Genomic DNA, 20,888 nt, shown 5'->3' with positions numbered 1-20,888 from the left:
TTCAGAGTGCTGTAGACGCCAGGTAGGAACCACAGATAATACACCCTAACTTCACTACAACTCCCAGCATGCACTCTTCAGCGTGCTGTAGACGCCAGGTAGGAACCACAGATAATACACCCTAACTTCACTACAACTCCCAGCATGCACTCTTCAGAGTGTTGTAGACGCCAGGTAGGAACCACAGATAATACACCCTAACTTCACTACAACTCCCAGCATGCACTCTTCAGCGTGCTGTAGACGCCAGGTAGGAACCACAGATAATACACCCTAACTTCACTACAACTCCCAGCATGCACTCTTCAGCGTGATGTAGACGCCAGGTAGTAACCACAGATAATACACCCTAACTTCACTACAACTCCCAGCATGCACTCTTCAGCGTGCTGTAGACGCCAGGTAGGAACCAAAGATAATACACCCTAACTTCACTACAACTCCCAGCATGCACTCTTCAGCGTGCTGTAGACGCCAGGTAGGAACCACAGATAATACACCCTAACTTCACTACAACTCCCAGCATGCACTCTTCAGCGTGCTGTAGACGCCAGGTAGGAACCACAGATAATACACCCTATCTTCACTGCAACTCCCAGCATGCACTCTTCAGCGTGCTGTAGACGCCAGGTAGGAATCACAGATAATACACCCTAACTTCACTACAACCCCCAGCATGCACTCTTTAGCGTGCTGTAGACGCCAGGTAGGAACCACAGATAATACACCCTAACTTCACTACAACTCCCAGCATGCACTCTTCAGCGTGCTGTAGACGCCAGGTAGGAACCACAGATAATACACTCTAACTTCACTACAACTCCTGTAGACATGCCACTTGTTAATCTGTCTGTCTGTCTGTCTGTCTGTCTGTCTGTCTGTCTCGCTCTCTCGCTCTCTCTCGCTCTCTCTCGCTCTCTCTCGCTCTCTCTCGCTCTCTCCTGCTCTCTCTTGCTCTCTCCTGCTCTCTCCTGCTCCAGAGATGCTGTTGCCAAGATCCTGTACTCTCTATTGTTCCACTGGCTGACTGAGAGGATTAATGGACAGGTGTATCCTCGACATCACGCTCTGTCAATATCTGTGCTGGATATATATGGCTTTGAGGTACTCCACTTTATCCTTCCCTCCATCTCTCTCTCCCTCCGTCTGTCCCACCATCTCTATCTCCCTCTGTCTGTCCCTCCATATCTCTCTCCCTCTGTCTGTCCCTCCATATCTCTCTCCCTCTGTCTGTCCCTCCATCTCTATCTCCCTCTGTCTGTCCCTCCATATCTCTCTCTCCCTCTGTCTGTCCCTCCATATCTCTCTCCCTCCGTCCCTCCACCTCTCTCTCCCTCTGTCTGTCCCTCCACCTCTCTCTCTCCCTCCATCCCTCCATCTTTCTCTCCCTCTGTCTGTCCCTCCATCTCTCTCTCCCTCTGTCTGTCCCTCCATCTCTCTCCCTCTGTCTGTCCCTCCATCCCTCCATCTCTCTCCCTCTCTGTCCCTCCATCTCTCTCCCTCTGTCCCTCCATCTCTCTCCCTCTCTGTCGCTCCATCTCTCTCCCTCTCTGTCTGTCCCTCCACCTCTCTCTCTCCCTCCATCCCTCCATCTTTCTCTCCCTCTGTCTGTCCCTCCATCTCTCTCTCCCTCTGTCTGTCCCTCCATCTCTCTCCCTCTGTCTGTCCCTCCATCCCTCCATCTCTCTCCCTCTCTGTCCCTCCATCTCTCTCCCTCTGTCCCTCCATCTCTCTCCCTCTCTGTCGCTCCATCTCTCTCCCTCTGTCTGTCCCTCCATCTCTCTCCCTCCGTCCCTCCAACTATCTTCCTCTGTCCGTCCCTCCATCTCTCTCCCTCCATCCCTCCAACTCTCTTCCTCTGTCTGTCCCTCCATCTCTCTCTCTCTGTCTGTCCCTCCATCTCTCTCCCTCTGTCTGTCCCTCCATCTCTCTCCCTCTGTCCCTCCATCTCTCTCCCTCTGTCCCTCCATCTCTCTCCCTCTGTCCCTTCAACTCTCTCCCTCTGTCTGTCCCTCCATCTCTTTCCCTCTGTCTGTCCCTCCATCTCTCTCCCTCCGTCCCTCCAACTATCTTCCTCTGTCCGTCCCTCCATCTCTCTCCCTCCATCCCTCCAACTCTCTTCCTCTGTCTGTCCCTCCATCTCTCTCTCTGTCTGTCCCTCCATCTCTCTCCCTCTGTCTGTCCCTCCATCTCTCTCCCTCTGTCCCTCCATCTCTCCCTCTGTCCCTCCATCTCTCTCCCTCTGTCCCTTCAACTCTCTCCCTCTGTCTGTCCCTCCATCTCTTTCCCTCTGTCTGTCCCTCCATCTCTCTCCCTCCGTCCCTCCAACTCTCTTCCTCTGTCTGTCCCTCCATCTCTCTCCCTCTGTCCCTCCAACTCTCTTCCTCTGTCTGTCCCTCCATCTCTCTCCCTCCGTCCCTCCATCTCTCTCCCTCTGTCTGTCCCTCCAACTCTCTCCCTCTGTCTGTCCCTCCATCTCTCTCTCTCTCCCTCCGTCCCTCCAACTCTCTCCCTCCGTCCCTCCAACTCTCTCCCTCCGTCCCTCCAACTCTCTCCCTCTCCCTCCCTCCCTCCCTCCCTCCCTCCCTCCCTCCCTCCCTCCCTCCCTCCCTCCCTCCCTCCCTCCCTCCCTCCCTCCCTCCCTCCCTCCCTCCCTCCCTCCCTCCCTCCCTCCCTCCCTCCCTCCCTCCTCCTTCCCTGCCTAGTTAAATAAAGGTTAAATTATTATAATATATACTACTTTACCTTGCTAATTACTTAATTAACTCAGGAACACATGGGTGTGGAAGCATCTGCTTTCAATATACATTGTATCCCTCATTAACTTGTGTTTCCATTATTCTGTCAGTTAGCTGTATCTAACCCAGTATCTCTGTCTCCTCCAGGACCTTCAACATCTCTGTCATTATTCTGTCAGTTAGCTGTATCTAACCCAGTATCTCTGTCTCCTCCAGGACCTTCAACATCTCTGTCATTTAGCTGTATCTAACCCCGTATCTCTGTCTCCTCCAGGACCTGTCCTTCAACAGCTTTGAGCAGCTGTGTATTAACTATGCTAATGAGTACCTGCAGTTCTTCTTCAATAGGATCGTCTTCAGACAGGAGCAGGTGAGGGTTGTTATGTGTTATTATGCGTTATGAAGCCTGTATGAAGCCTATTTGTCATCTGCCTGTCAGGAGAAGTACATCAGGGAGCAGATCCTCTGGCAGGATGTCCTGTTATAATTGTTAGTATGCCTTATGAAGCCTTATGAAGCCTTGAGGATCAGCGTGTTACCTACCCTTACCACTTGGAGCAGCCCGTCAGGAAGTCCAGGATCCAGTTGCAGAGGGAGGTGTTTAGTCTCAGGGTTCTTAGCTTAGTGATGAGCTTTGAGACTCTATGGTGTTGAATGCTGAGCTGTAGTCAATGAATAGCATCCTCACATAGGTGTTCCTTTTGTCCAGGTGGGGAAGGGCAGTGTGGAGTGCAATAGAGATTGGATCATCTGTGGATCTGTTTGGGCGGTATGTGAATTGGAGTGGGTCTAGGGTTTCTGGGATAATGGAGTTGATGTTGATGACCAGCCTTTCAAAGCACTTCATGGCTACAGATGTGAGTGCTACGGGTCGTTAGTCATTTAGGCAGGTTATCTTGGTGTTCTTGGGTACAGGGACTATGGTGGTCTGCTTGAAACATGTTGGTATTACAGACTCGGTCAGGGAGAGGTTGAAAATGTCAGTGAAGACACGTGCCAGTTGGTCAGCGCATGGTCACAGTACACTCTGAGTACTCGTCCTGGTAATCTGTCTGACTCTGTGTCCTTGTGAATGTTGACCTGTTTAAAGGTCTTACTCACATCGGCTATGGAGAGCGTGATCACACAGTCTTCAGTAACAGCTGGTGCTCTCGTGCCTGTTTCAGCGTTATTTGCCTTGAAGCGAGCATAGAAGTGGTTTAGCTCGTCTGGTAGGCTCGTGTCACTGGGCAGTTCTCGGCTGTGCTTCCCTTTGTAGTCTGTAATGGTTTGTAAGTCCTGCCACATCCGACGAGCGTCAGAGCCGGTGTAGTAGGATTTGATCTTAGTCCTGTATTGACGCTTTGCCTGTTTGATGGTTCGTCGCAGGACATAGCAGGATTTCTTGTAAGCTTCCGGGTTACAGTCCCGCTCCTTGAAAGTGGCAGCTCTAGCCTTTAGCTCAGTGCGGATGTTGCCTGTAATCCATGGCTTCTGGTTGGGGTATGTACGCCCAGTCACTGTGAGGACGATGTCATCGATGCACTGATGAAGCCAGTGACTGATGTGGTGTACTCCTCAATGCCATCGGCAGAATCCCGTAACATGTTCCAGTCTGAGCAAAACAGTCCTGCAGTTTAGCATCTGCTTCATCTGACCATTTTTTTATCGACAGTCACTGGTGCTTCCTGCCTTAATTTTTGCTTACAAGCAGGAATCAGGAGCATAGCGTTATGGTCAGATTTGCCAAATGGAGAGAGAGGGAGAGGTTTGTATGCGTCTCTGTGTGTGGAGTAAAGGAGGTCTAGAATTTCCCCCCTCTGGTTGCACATCTAACATGCTGATAGAAATGATGTAAAATAGATTTAAGTTTCCCTGCATTAAAGTCCCCGGCCACTAGGAGCGCCACCTCTGGATGAGCGGTGTCCTGTTTGCTTATGGCGGAATACAGCTCATTGAGTGAGGTCTTAGTGCCAGCATCGGTCTGTGTTGGTATGTAGACAGCTATGAAAAATACAGATGAAAACGCTCTAGGTAGATAGTGTGGTCTCCAGCTTATCATGAGATACTCTACCTCAGGCGAGCAAAACTTCCTTAGATATCCAAAACCTCGCCTGAGATAGAGTATTATAAGAGGACAGGAGACTGACATGTCTTATATAAGAGGCAGGGTTATTAGAGGACAGGAGACTGACATGTCTTATATAAGAGACAGGGTTATTAGAGGACAGGAGACTGACATGTCTTATATAAGAGACAGGGTTATAAGAGGACAGGAGACTGACATGTCTTCTATAAGAGACAGGGTTATAAGAGGACAGGAGACTGACATGTCTTATATAAGAGGCAGGGTTATAAGAGGACAGGAGACTGACATGTCTTCTATAAGAGGCAGGGTTATAAGAGGACAGGAGACTGACATGTCTTCTATAAGAGACAGGGTTATAAGAGGACAGGACACTGACATATCTTATATAAGAGACAGGGTTATAAGAGGACAGGAGACTGACATGTCTTCTATAAGAGGCAGGGTTATAAGAGGACAGGACACTGACATATCTTATATAAGAGGCAGGGTTATAAGAGGACAGGAGACTGACATGTCTTATATAAGAGGCAGGGTTATAAGAGGACAGGAGACTGACATGTCTTCTATAAGAGGCAGGGTTATTAGAGGACAGGACACTGACATATCTTATATAAGAGGCAGGGTTATAAGAGGACAGGAGACTGACATGTCTTCTATAAGAGGCAGGGTTATTAGAGGACAGGACACTGACATGTCTTCTATAAGAGACAGGGTTATAAGAGGACAGGAGACTGACATGTCTTATATAGGAGGCTGGGTTATAAGAGGACAGGAGACTGACATATCTTATATAAGAGGCAGGGTTATAAGAGGACAGGAGACTGACATGTCTTATATAAGAGACAGGGTTATAAGAGGACAGGAGACTGACATGTCTTCTATAAGAGACAGGGTTATAAGAGGACAGGAGACTGACATGTCTTATATAAGAGGCAGGGTTATAAGAGGACAGGAGACTGACATGTCTTCTATAAGAGGCAGGGTTATAAGAGGACAGGAGACTGACATGTCTTCTATAAGAGACAGGGTTATAAGAGGACAGGACACTGACATATCTTATATAAGAGACAGGGTTATTAGAGGACAGGAGACTGACATGTCTTATATAAGAGACAGGGTTATAAGAGGACAGGAGACTGACATGTCTTCTATAAGAGGCAGGGTTATTAGAGGACAGGACACTGACATATCTTATATAAGAGGCAGGGTTATAAGAGGACAGGAGACTGACATGTCTTCTATAAGAGGCAGGGTTATTAGAGGACAGGACACTGACATGTCTTCTATAAGAGACAGTGTTATAAGAGGACAGGAGACTGACATGTCTTATATAGGAGGCTGGGTTATAAGAGGACAGGAGACTGACATATCTTATATAAGAGGCAGGGTTATAAGAGGACAGGAGACTGACATGTCTTATATAAGAGACAGGGTTATAAGAGGACAGGAGACTGACATGTCTTCTATAAGAGACAGGGTTATAAGAGGACAGGAGACTGACATGTCTTATATAAGAGGCAGGGTTATAAGAGGACAGGAGACTGACATGTCTTCTATAAGAGGCAGGGTTATAAGAGGACAGGAGACTGACATGTCTTCTATAAGAGACAGGGTTATAAGAGGACAGGACATTGACATATCTTATATAAGAGACAGGGTTATAAGAGGACAGGAGACTGACATGTCTTCTATAAGAGGCAGGGTTATAAGAGGACAGGACACTGACATATCTTATATAAGAGGCAGGGTTATAAGAGGACAGGAGACTGACATGTCTTATATAAGAGGCAGGGTTATAAGAGGACAGGAGACTGACATGTCTTCTATAAGAGGCAGGGTTATTAGAGGACAGGACACTGACATATCTTATATAAGAGGCAGGGTTAAAAGAGGACAGGAGACTGACATGTCTTATATAAGAGACAGGGTTATAAGAGGACAGGAGACTGACATGTCTTATATAAGAGGCAGGGTTATAAGAGGACAGGACACTGACATGTCTTCTATAAGAGACAGGGTTATAAGAGGACAGGAGACTGACATGTCTTCTATAAGAGGCAGGGTTATAAGAGGACAGGAGACTGACATGTCTTCTATAAGAGACAGGGTTATAAGAGGACAGGAGACTGACATGTCTTATATAAGAGACAGGGTTATAAGAGGACAGGAGACTGACATGTCTTATATAAGAGACAGGGTTATAAGAGGACAGGAGACTGACATGTCTTATATAAGAGGCAGGGTTATAAGAGGACAGGAGACTGACATGTCTTATATAAGAGGCAGGGTTATTAGAGGACAGGACACTGGCATGTCTTATGTAAGAGGCAGGGTTATAAGAGGACAGGACACTGACATGTCTTATATAAGAGGCAGGATTATAAGAGGACAGGAGACTGGCATGTCTTATTTAAGAGGCAGGGTTATAAGAGGACAGGAGACTGACATGTCTTATATCAGATACTCATTGAAGAGCCAGGGTTATAAGAGGACAGAAGGGAGCAGATCCCCTGGCAGTATGTCCTGTTCCAAAGTATTATGATGCGTTATGAAGCCTGTATGTCATGTGTCTGTCAGGAGGAGTACAACAGGGAGCAGATCCCGTGGCAGTATGTCCTGTTCCAAAGTGTTATAATGCGTTATGAAGCCTGTATGTCATGTGTTGTCAGGAGGAGTACAACAGGGAGCAGATCCCGTGGCAGTATGTCCTGTTCCAAAGTGTTATAATGCGTTATGAAGCCTGTATGTCATGTGTCTGTCAGGAGGAGTACAACAGGGAGCAGATCCCGTGGCAGTATGTCCTGTTCCAAAGTGTTATAATGCGTTATGAAGCCTGTATGTCATGTGTCTGTCAGGAGGAGTACAACAGGGAGCAGATCCCGTGGCAGTATGTCCTGTTCCAAAGTGTTATAATGCGTTATGAAGCCTGTATGTCATGTGTCTGTCAGGAGTACAACAGGGAGCAGATCCCGTGGCAGTATGTCCTGTTCCAAAGTGTTATAATGCGTTATGAAGCCTGTATGTCATGTGTCTGTCAGGAGGAGTACAACAGGGAGCAGATCCCGTGGCAGGACATCCCATTCAGCGACAACCAGTCCTGCATCGACCTCATCTCCTCTAAGCCCCATGGGATACTGAAGATCCTGGATGACCAGAGCTGCTTTCCCCAGGTACACACACAAACACGCGCACACACACACACACGCGCACACACACACACACACACACACACACACACACACACACACACACACACACACACACACACACACACACACACACACACACACACACACACACACACACACACACACACACACACACACACACACACACACACGCACAGACACACACACACACACACACGCACAGACACACACTTTACTGTGCTCAGTCATTGGTTAATGCTCAGTTCCTCTGTTGCTAGGCGACAGACCACACCTTCCTCCAGAAGTGTCATTATCACCATGGTAACAACAAGATCTACCTGAAGCCAAAGATGCCCCTCCCAGAATTCACCATCAAACACTTCGCTGGCCCGGTCACCTACCAGGTACACACACACACACACACACATACACATCTGCCAGGTACACACACACTCCTGCCAGGTACACACACACTCCTGCCAGGTACACACACACTCCTGCCAGGTACACACACACTCCTGCCAGGTACACACACACACACACACACACACCTGCCAGGTACACACACACTCCTGCCAGGTACACACACACACCTGCCAGGTAACACACCTATAGTTGTGGGTAGTGTATATGTAGTGTATCCCAGTGAGACCCAACAGGATGAGAGCAGAATCAGCTTCCCCAACGCAGCTCGCTGGTTGGATGATGTTCCCATTTATTGTGAATATTAAAAGATCCATAAAAAACTCAAATGAAAAGCCTTTGGTGAACTAACACTCATCCTTACCAGCATGGTGAACTAACACTCCTCCTAACTAGCATGGTGAACTAACACTCCTCCTTACCAGCATGGTGAACTAACACTCCTCCTTACCAGCATGGTGAACTAACACTCCTCCTTACTAGCATGGTGAACTAACACTCCTCCTTACTAGCATGGTGAACTAACACTCCTCCTTACCAGCATGGTGAACTAACACTCCTTACTAGCATGGTGAACTAACACTCCTCCTAACTAGCATGGCGAACTAACACTCCTCCTTACTAGCATGGTGAACTAACACTCCTCCTTACTAGCATGGTGAACTAACACTCCTCCTAACTAGCATGGTGAACTAACACTCCTCCTAACCAGCATGGTGAACTAACACTCCTCCTTACCAGCATGGTGAACTAACACTCCTCCTTACCAGCATGGTGAACTAACACTCCTCCTTACTAGCATGGTGAACTAACACTCCTCCTTACTAGCATGGTGAACTAACACTCCTCCTTACCAGCATGGTGAACTAACACTCCTTACTAGCATGGTGAACTAACACTCCTCATAACTAGCATGGTGAACTTACACTCCTCCTTACTAGCATGGTGAACTAACACTCCTCCTAACCAGCATGGTGAACTAACACTCCTCCTTACCAGCATGGTGAACTAACACTCATCCTAACTAGCACGGTGAACTAACACTCCTCCTTACCAGCATGGTGAACTAACACTCCTCCTTACTAGCATGGTGAACTAACACTCCTCCTAACTAGCATGGTGAACTAACACTCCTACTAACCAGCATGGTGAACTAACACTCCTCCTTACCAGCATGGTGAACTAACACTCCTCCTTACCAGCATGGTGAACTAACACTCCTCCTTACCAGCATGGTGAACTAACACTCCTCCTAACCAGCATGGTGAACTAACACTCCTCCTTACCAGCATGTTGAACTAACACTCCTTACTAGCATGGTGAACTAACACTCCTCCTAACTAGCATGGCGAACTAACACTCCTCCTTACTAGCATGGTGAACTAACACTCCTCCTTACTAGCATGGTGAACTAACACTCCTCCTAACTAGCATGGTGAACTAACACTCCTCCTAACCAGCATGGTGAACTAACACTCCTCCTTACCAGCATGGTGAACTAACACTCCTCCTTACCAGCATGGTGAACTAACACTCCTCCTTACTAGCATGGTGAACTAACACTCCTCCTTACTAGCATGGTGAACTAACACTCCTCCTTACCAGCATGGTGAACTAACACTCCTTACTAGCATGGTGAACTAACACTCCTCATAACTAGCATGGTGAACTAACACTCCTCCTTACTAGCATGGTGAACTAACACTCCTCCTAACCAGCATGGTGAACTAACACTCCTCCTTACCAGCATGGTGAACTAACACTCATCCTAACTAGCACGGTGAACTAACACTCCTCCTTACCAGCATGGTGAACTAACACTCCTCCTTACTAGCATGATGAACTAACACTCCTCCTAACTAGCATGGTGAACTAACACTCCTACTAACCAGCATGGTGAACTAACACTCCTCCTTACCAGCATGGTGAACTAACACTCCTCCTTACCAGCATGGTGAACTAACACTCCTCCTTACCAGCATGGTGAACTAACACTCCTCCTTACCAGCATGGTGAACTAACACTCCTCCTAACCAGCATGGTGAACTAACACTCCTCCTTACCAGCATGTTGAACTAACACTCCTCCTTACCAGCATGGTGAACTAACACTCCTCCTTACTAGCATGGTGAACTAACACTCCTCCTAACTAGCATGGTGAACTAACACTCCTCCTAACCAGCATGGTGAACTAACACTCCTCCTTACCAGCATGGTGAACTAACACTCATCCTTACCAGCATGGTGAACTAACACTCCTCCTAACTAGCATGGTGAACTAACACTCCTCCTAACTAGCATGGTGAACTAACACTCCTCCTAACTAGCATGGTGAACTAACACTCCTCCTAACTAGCATGGTGAACTAACACTCCTCCTTACCAGCATGGTGAACTAACACTCCTCCTTACCAGCATGGTGAACTAACACTCCTCCTTACTAGCATGGTGAACTAACACTCCTCCTAACTAGCATGGTGAACTAACACTCCTTACTAGCATGGTGAACTAACACTCCTCCTAACTAGCATGGTGAACTAACACTCCTCCTTACTAGCATGGTGAACTAACACTCCTCCTAACCTGCATGGTGAACTAACACTCCTCCTTACCAGCATGGTGAACTAACACTCATCCTAACTAGCACGGTGAACTAACACTCCACCTTACCAGCATGGTGAACTAACACTCCTCCTTACTAGCATGGTGAACTAACACTCCTCCTTACCGGCATGGTGAACTAACACTCCTCCTTACCAGCATGGTGAACTAACACTCATCCTAACTAGCACGGTGAACTAACACTCCTCCTAACTAGCATGGTGAACTAACACTCCTCCTTACCAGCATGGTGAACTAACACTCATCCTAACTAGCATGGTGAAATAACACTCCTCCTTAGTAGCATGGTGAACTAACACTCATCCTTACCAGCATGGTGAACTAGCACTCCTCCTAACTAGCATGGTGAACTAACACTCCTCCTAACTAGCATGGTGAACTAACACTCCTCCTAACTAGCATGGTGAACTAACACTCCTCCTTACTAGCATGGTGAACTAACACTCATCCTAACTAGCATGGTGAACTAACACTCCTCCTTACTAGCATGGTGAACTAACACTCCTCCTAACTAGCATGTTGAACTAACACTCCTCCTTACTAGCATGGTGAACTAACACTCCTCCTTACTAGCATGGTGAACTAACACTCATCCTTACCAGCATGGTGAACTAACACTCCTCCTTACCAGCATGGTGAACTAACACTCCTCCTAACTAGCATGGTGAACTAACACTCCTCCTTGCTAGCATGGTGAACTAACACTCATCCTTACGAGCATGGTGAACTAACACTCTTCCTTACCAGCATGGTGAACTAACACTCCTCCTAACTAGCATGGTGAACTAACACTCCTCTTAACTAGCATGGTGAACTAACACTCCTCCTTACCAGCATGGTGAACTAACACTCCTCCTAACTAGCATGGTGAACTAACACTCCTCCTTACCAGCATGGTGAACTAACACTCCTCCTAACCAGCATGGTGAACTAACACTCCTCCTAACTAGCATGGTGAACTAACACTCCTCCTTACCAGCATGGTGAACTAACACTCCTCCTTACCAGCATGGTGAACTAACACTCCTCCTAACTAGTATGGTGAACTAACACTCCTCCTTACCAGCATGGTGAACTTACACTCCTCCTAACCAGCATGGTGAACTAACACTCCTCCTTACTAGCATGGTGAACTAACACTCCTCCTTACCAGCATGGTGAACTAACACTCCTCCTAACTAGCATGGTGAACTAACACTCCTCCTAACTAGCATGGTGAACTAACACTCCTCCTAACTGGCATGGTGAACTAACACTCCTCCTTACCAGCATGGTGAACTAACACTCCTCCTTACTAGCATGGTGAACTAACACTCCTCCTAACCTGCATGGTGAACTAACACTCCTCCTTACCAGCATGGTGAACTAACACTCATCCTAACTAGCACGGTGAAATAACACTCCACCTTACCAGCATGGTGAACTAACACTCCTCCTTACTAGCATGGTGAACTAACACTCCTCCTAACTAGCATGGTGAACTAACACTCCTCCTAACCTGCATGGTGAACTAACACTCCTCCTTACCAGCATGGTGAACTAACACTCATCCTAACTAGCACGGTGAACTAACACTCCTCCTATCTAGCATGGTGAACTAACACTCCTCCTAACTAGCATGGTGAACTAACACTCCTCCTTACTAGCATGGTGAACTAACACTCATCCTTACCAGCATGGTGAACTAACACTCCTCCTTACCAGCATGGTTAACTAACACTCCTCCTTACCAGCATGGTGAACTAACACTCCTCCTTACCAGCATGGTGAACTAACACTCCTCCTAACTAGCATGGTGAACTAACACTCCTCCTTACTAGCATGGTGAACTAACACTCCTCCTAACTAGCATGGTGAACTAACACTCCTCCTAACTAGCATGTTGAACTAACACTCCTCCTTACCAGCATGGTGAACTAACACTCCTCCTAACTAGCATGGTGAAATAACACTCCTCCTTAGTAGCATGGTGAACTAACACTCATCCTTACCAGCATGGTGAACTAGCACTCCTCCTAACTAGCATGGTGAACTAACACTCCTCCTAACTGGCATGGTGAACTAACACTCCTCCTAACTAGCATGGTGAACTAACACTCCTCCTTACTAGCATGGTGAACTAACACTCATCCTAACTAGCATGGTGAACTAACACTCCTCCTTACCAGCATGGTGAACTAACACTCCTCCTTACCAGCATGGTGAACTAACACTCCTCCTAACTAGCATGGTGAACTAACACTCCTCCTTACCAGCATGGTGAACTTACACTCCTCCTAACCAGCATGGTGAACTAACACTCCTCCTTACTAGCATGGTGAACTAACACTCCTCCTTACCAGCATGGTGAACTAACACTCCTCCTAACTAGCATGGTGAACTAACACTCCTCCTAACTAGCATGGTGAACTAACACTCCTCCTAACTAGCATGGTGAACTAACACTCCTCCTAACTAGCATGGTGAACTAACACTCCTCCTAACTAGCATGGTGAACTAACACTCCTCCTTACCAGCATGGTGAACTTACACTCCTCCTTACTAGCATGGTGAACTAACACTCCTCCTAACCTGCATGGTGAACTAACACTCCTCCTTACCAGCATGGTGAACTAACACTCATCCTAACTAGCACGGTGAACTAACACTCCACCTTACCAGCATAGTGAACTAACACTCCTCCTTACTAGCATGGTGAACTAACACTCCTCCTAACTAGCATGGTGAACTAACACTCCTCCTAACCTGCATGGTGAACTAACACTCCTCCTTACTAGCATGGTGAACTAACACTCATCCTAACTAGCACGGTGAACTAGCACTCCTCCTAACTAGCATGGTGAACTAACACTCCTCCTTACTAGCATGGTGAACTAACACTCATCCTTACCAGCATGGTGAACTAACACTCCTCCTTACCAGCATGGTTAACTAACACTCCTCCTAACTAGCATGGTGAACTAACACTCCTCCTTACCAGCATGGTGAACTAACACTCCTCCTAACTAGCATGGTGAACTAACACTCCTCCTTACTAGCATGGTGAACTAACACTCCTCCTAACTAGCATGGTGAACTAACACTCCTCCTTACTAGCATGGTGAACTAACACTCCTCCTAACTAGCATGGTGAAATAACACTCCTCCTTACTAGCATGGTGAACTAACACTCCTCCTAACTAGCATGGTGAACTAACACTCCTCCTTACTAGCATGGTGAACTAACACTCCTCCTAACTAGCATGGTGAACTAACACTCCTCCTAACTAGCATGGTGAACTAACACTCCTCCTTACCAGCATGGTGAACTAACACTCCTCCTAACTAGCATGGTGAACTAGCACTCCTCCTAACTAGCATGGTGAACTAACACTCCTCCTAACTAGCATGGTGAACTAACACTCCTCCTTACTAACATGGTGAACTAACACTCCTCCTTACTAGCATGGTGAACTAACACTCCTCCTTACCAGCATGGTGAACTAACACTCCTCCTTACCAGCATGGTGAACTAACACTCCTCCTTACCAGCATGGTGAACTAACACTCCTCCTAACTAGCATGGTGAACTAGCACTCCTCCTTACACACAGTAAATGAGACAGACCTAAACATCCCATATTACCCAACACAGTAAATGAGACAGACCAAAACATCCCATATTACCCAACACAGTAAATGAGACAGACCAAAACATCCCATATTACCCAACACAGTAAATGAGACAGACCAAAACAGATCTGACAGTCGATGGCTTTACAATATGCTTTCTTCCTGCTCTATACCTTCTGTCATCTCTCTGTAGGTTCACAAGTTTCTGGATAAGAACTACGACCAGGTTGGACAGCAGGTTCTCGATCTGTTCAGACACAGCAAGAACAAGGTAGGAGGGGTTAGGGGTTAGTGGTTAGAACTAGGACCAGGTTGGACAGCAGGTTCCCGATCTGTTCAGCAAGAACAAGGTAGGAGGGGTTAGGGGTTAGGGGTTAGAACTACCACCAGGTTGGACAGCAGGTTCTCGATCTGTTCAGCAAGAACAAGGTAGGAGGGGTTAGGGGTTAGAGGTTAGGGGTTAGAACTACGACCAGGTTGGACAGCAGGTTCCCGATCTGTTCAGCAAGAACAAGGTAGGAGGGGTAGGGGTTAGAGGTTAGGGGTTAGAACTAAGACCAGGTTGGACAGCAGGTTCTCGATCTGTTCAGCCACAGCAAGAACAAGGTAGGAGGGGTTAGGGGTTAGGGGTTAGAACTAGTCATGTAATGGTGTCATTAGACTAAACCAGACAATAGTTGATCTATTTACCTAGTCATAAATCATTTGGGCTGCAGGTGATAATGCTTATTGCTAACAGCACATCTGATAATATAGACCATAGGCTAGATGCATGGGACAATATATTTATAATAATAAACATGATTTCTACCAATATGTTACCTGGCACCTCTCTGGAGGGGGTTTATTTTCTTTAATTCTGGAGTAGAATTTCCTTTTAAAAAGTCACCAGAACTGAGCTTCCTGCCACATACAGTTGAGTCATTAAAACTTTTTTTTTCAACCACTCCACAACTATCTTGTTTACAAACTATAGTTTTGGCAAGTCGGTTAGGACATCTACTTTGTGCATGACACAAGTAATTTTTCCAACAATTGTTTAAAGACAGAGGTTATTTCACTTATAATTCACTCTATCATAATTCCAGTGGGTCAGAAGTTTATATACACTTTAGAAGCTTCTGATAGGCTAATTGACATCATTTGAGTCAATTGGAGGTGTACCTGTGGATGTATTTCAAGGCCTACCATCAAACTCAGTGCCTCTTTGCTTGACATCATGGGAAAATCAAAAGAAATAAGCCAAGACCTCAGAAGAATTTGTAGACCTTTACAAGTCTGCTTCATCATTGGGAGCAATTTCCAAACGCCTGAATGTACCACGTTCATCTGTACAAACAATAGCACACAAGTATAAACACCATGGGACCACGCAGCAGTCATACCGCTCAGGAAGGAGACACGTTCTGTCTCCTAGAGATGAATGTACTTTGGTGCGAAAAGTGAAAATCAATCCAAGAACAACAGCAAAGGACCTTGTGAAGATGCTGGACAAAACAGGTACAAAAGTATCTATATCCTCAGTAAAACGAGTCCTATATCGACATAACCCGAAAGCCCGCTCAGCAAGGAATAATCCACTGCTCCAAAACCGCCATAAAAAAGCCAGACTACGGTTTGCAACTGCACATGGGGACAATGATCACACTTTTTGGAGAAATGTCCTCTGGTCTGATGAAACAAAAATAGAACTGTTTGGCCAAAATGACCATCGTTATGTTTGGAGGAAAATGGGGGAGGCTTGCATGCCAAGGAACACCATCCCAACCGTGAAGCACGGGGGTGGCAGCATCATGTTGTGGGGGTGCTTTGCTGCAGGAGGGACTGGTACACTTAAAAAAATAGTTGGCATCATGAGGAGGGGAAATTATGTGGATATATTGAAGCAACATCTCAAGACATCAGTCAGGAAGTTAAAGCTTGGTCACAAATGGGTCTTCCAGATGGACAATGACCCCAAGCATACTTCCAAAGTTGTGGCAAAATGGCTTAAGGATAACAAATTCAAGTTATTGGAATGGCCATCACAAAGCACTGACCTCAATCCCATAGAAAATGTGTCGGCAGAACTGAAAAGGCGTGTGTGAGCAAGGAGGCCTACAAACCTGACTCAGTTACACCTGCTCTGTCAGGAGGAATGGACCAAAATTCACCCAACTTATTGTGGGAAGCTTGTGGAAGGCTACCCAAAATGTTTGACCCAAATAAAACAATTTAAAGGCAATGCTACCAAATACGAATTGAGTGTATGTAAAATTCTGAGCCACTGGGAATGTGATGAAAGAAATAAAAGCTGAAATAAATCATTCTCTCTACTATTATTCTGACATTTCACATTCTTAAAATCAAGTGGTGATCCTAACTGACCTAAGACAGTGAATGCTTACTAGGATTAAATGTCTGGAATTGTGAAAAACTGATTTTAAATGTATTTGGCTAAGGTGTATGTAAACTTTCAAAGTGTAAAAATGATCAGGGGGAGGACCCCGGACCCCCTCAGCAAGGAGAATTGTTCAATCTCACAGTTTAATATATGTACAAAACGAACCTATTTCCCTAAAAGCATGATGGTCATGACTTTCTTACGTGAAAGGGAAGGTTAACTTGGCCCAATCCATCTGAGATCAGCCATGGGATTTTGTTGTTGCTTTATCCCTGTCTCCAGATCAGTCCATGAATTATACTAATGAGCAAACATTCCGCAACTGCAGGTGGCAGTAAATCACTGTTCAGACACCATCCTCCAGGGATAGGTAATTCACTAACCTGGTCTTTATACCTGTTCAGACACCATCCTCCAGGGAGAGGTAATTCACTAACCTGGTCTTTATACCTGTTCAGACAACATCCTCCAGGGATAGGTAATTCACTAACCTGGTCTTTATACCTGTTCAGACAACATCCTCCAGGGATAGGTAATTCACTAACCTGGTCTTTATACCTGTTCAGACTATATCCTCCAGGGATAGGTAATTCACTAACCTGGTCTTTATACCTGTTCAGACTATATCCTCCAGGGAGAGGTAATTCACTAACCTGGTCTTTATACCTGTTCAGACAACATCCTCCAGGGATAGGTAATTCACTAACCTGGTCTTTATACCTGTTCAGACAACATCCTCCAGGGATAGGTAATTCACTAACCTGGTCTTTAAACCTGTTCAGACAACATCCTCCAGGGATAGGTAATTCACTAACCTGGTCTTTATACCTGTTCAGACAACATCCTCCAGGGATAGGTAATTCACTAACCTGGTCTTTATACCTGTTCAGACTATATCCTCCAGGGATAGGTAATTCACTAACCTGGTCTTTATACCTGTTCAGACAACATCCTCCAGGGATAGGTAATTCACTAACCTGGTCTTTATACCTGTTCAGACTATATCCTCCAGGGATAGGTAATTCACTAACCTGGTCTTTATACCTGTTCAGACAACATCCTCCAGGGATAGGTAATTCACTAACCTGGTCTTTATACCTGTTCAGACAACATCCTCCAGGGATAGGTCATTCACTAACCTGGTCTTTATACCTGTTCAGACAACATCCTCCAGGGATAGGTAATTCACTAACCTGGTCTTTATACCTGTTCAGACTATATCCTCCAGGGATAGGTAATTCACTAACCTGGTCTTTATACCTGTTCAGACTATATCCTCCAGGGATAGGTAATTCACTAACCTGGTCTTTATACCTGTTCAGACAACATCCTCCAGGGATAGGTAATTCACTAACCTGGTCTTTATACCTGTTCAGACAACATCCTCCAGGGATAGGTAATTCACTAACCTGGTCTTTATACCTGTTCAGACTACATCCTCCAGGGATAGGTAATTCACTAACCTGGTCTTTATACCTGTTCAGACAACATCCTCCAGGGATAGGTAATTCACTAACCTGGTCTTTACCCTCCAAACATTTCATAGTAGTAGTAGAGGAAGAAGAAAATTGACTACTTCTAAATGGAGATGGCCTCAATGGTGCTGCCCATGCTCTCACAGACGTCATAATGGGGCAGATACAATGATGCAATGTCTATCTAAGTCTATGGTATGTTCCCCAGATGGTGGCCAACCTCTTCCTGGTTCACGCAGAGGTCGTAGGTCAGCATAGAGGTCATGTGAGGAAGAGCAGCACGGTGACCCGGAGACACCAGCCCCCCACCGTGTCCACCAAGTTCACCCTGTCACTTCTGGAACTGGTAGACAAGATGGAGAGGTGCTTTTATTATTAATATTAAAGGGAGGAGAGGTGTTATTATTAATATTAATATTAAAGGGAGGAGAGGTGTTATTATTATTAATATTAAAGGGAGGAGAGGTGTTATTATTAATATTAATATTAAAGGGAGGAGAGGTGTTATTATTATTAATATTAAAGGGAGGAGAGGTGTTATTATTAATATTAATATTAAAGGGAGGAGAGGTGTTATTATTAATATTAAAGGGAGGAGAGGTGTTATTATTAATGTTAAAGGGAGGAGAGGTGTTATTATTAATATTAAAGGGAGGAGAGGTGTTATTATTAATATTAAAGGGAGGAGAGGTGTTATTATTAATATTAAAGGGAGGAGAGGTGTTATTATTATTAATATTAAAGGGAGGAGAGGTGTTATTATTAATATTAAAGGGAGGAGAGGTGTTATTATTAATATTAATATTAAAGGGAGGAGAGGTGTTATTATTATTAATATTAAAGGGAGGAGAGGTGTTATTATTAATATTAATATTAAAGGGAGGAGAGGTGTTATTATTAATATTAAAGGGAGGAGAGGTGTTATTATTAATGTTAAAGGGAGGAGAGATGTTATTATTAATATTAAAGGGAGGAGAGGTGTTATTATTAATATTAAAGGGAGGAGAGGTGTTATTATTAATATTAAAGGGAGGAGAGGTGTTATTATTATTAATATTAAAGGGAGGAGAGGTGTTATTATTATTATTAAAGGGAGGAGAGGTGTTATTATTAATATTAAAGGGAGGAGAGGTGTTATTATTAATATTAAAGGGAGGAGAGGTGTTATTATTAATATTAAAGGGAGGAGAGGTGTTATTATTAATATTAAAGGGAGGAGAGGTGTTATTATTAATATTAAAGGGAGGAGAGGTGTTATTATTAATATTAATATTAAAGGGAGGAGAGGTGTTATTATTAATATTAATATTAAAGGGAGGAGAGGTGTTATTATTATTAATATTAAAGGGAGGAGAGGTGTTATTATTAATATTAATATTAAAGGGAGGAGAGGTGTTATTATTAATATTAATATTAAAGGGAGGAGAGGTGTTATTATTAATATTAAAGGGAGGAGAGGTGTTATTATTAATGTTAAAGGGAGGAGAGGTGTTATTATTAATGTTAAAGGGAGGAGAGGTGTTATTATTAATATTAAAGGGAGGAGAGGTGTTATTATTATTAATATTAAAGGGAGGAGAGGTGTTATTATTATTAATATTAAAGGGAGGAGCGGTGTTATTATTAATATTAATATTAAAGGGAGGAGAGGTGTTATTATTAATATTAATATTAAAGGGAGGAGAGGTGTTATTATTAATATTAAAGGGAGGAGAGGTGTTATTATTAATGTTAAAGGGAGGAGAGGTGTTATTATTAATATTAAAGGGAGGAGAGGTGTTATTATTAATATTAAAGGGAGGAGAGGTGTTATTATTAATATTAAAGGGAGGAGAGGTGTTATTATTATTAATATTAAAGGGAGGAGAGGTGTTATTATTATTATTAAAGGGAGGAGAGGTGTTATTATTATTATTAAAGGGAGGAGAGGTGTTATTATTAATATTAAAGGGAGGAGAGGTGTTATTATTAATATTAAAGGGAGGAGAGGTGTTATTATTATTATTAATATTAAAGGGAGGAGAGGTGTTATTATTAATATTAAAGGGAGGAGAGGTGTTATTATTAATATTAATATTAAAGGGAGGAGAGGTGTTATTATTAATATTAAAGGGAGAAGAGGTGTTATTATTATTAATATTAAAGGGAGGAGAGGTGTTATTATTATTAATATTAAAGGGAGGAGAGGTGTTATTATTAATATTAAAGGGAGGAGAGGTTTTATTATTAATTTTAAAGGGAGTAGAGGTGTTATTATTAATATTAATTTTAAAGGGAGTAGAGGTGTTATTATTAATATTAATATTAAGTCGCTCTGGATAAGAGCGTCTGCTAAATGACTTAAATGTAATGTAAATGTAAAGGGAGGAGAGGTTTTATTATTAATATTAAAGTGAGGAGAGGTGTTATTATTAATATTA

At 44.4% G+C, this 20,888-nt stretch overlaps 1 pseudogene; it reads left to right on the top strand.

Moving 5' to 3' along the window:
- LOC135530979 (unconventional myosin-XV-like) overlaps positions 1–20,888 on the top strand; it is a 135,852-nt pseudogene that overhangs the window by 64,808 nt on the left and 50,156 nt on the right.

Source organism: Oncorhynchus masou, unplaced genomic scaffold, assembly GCF_036934945.1.
Source record: "Oncorhynchus masou masou isolate Uvic2021 unplaced genomic scaffold, UVic_Omas_1.1 unplaced_scaffold_1474, whole genome shotgun sequence".
Lineage (NCBI taxonomy): Eukaryota > Metazoa > Chordata > Actinopteri > Salmoniformes > Salmonidae > Oncorhynchus > Oncorhynchus masou.
The sequence above is the reverse complement of the archived record's forward strand: the minus strand, read 5'-3'. Positions and strand labels throughout refer to the sequence as shown.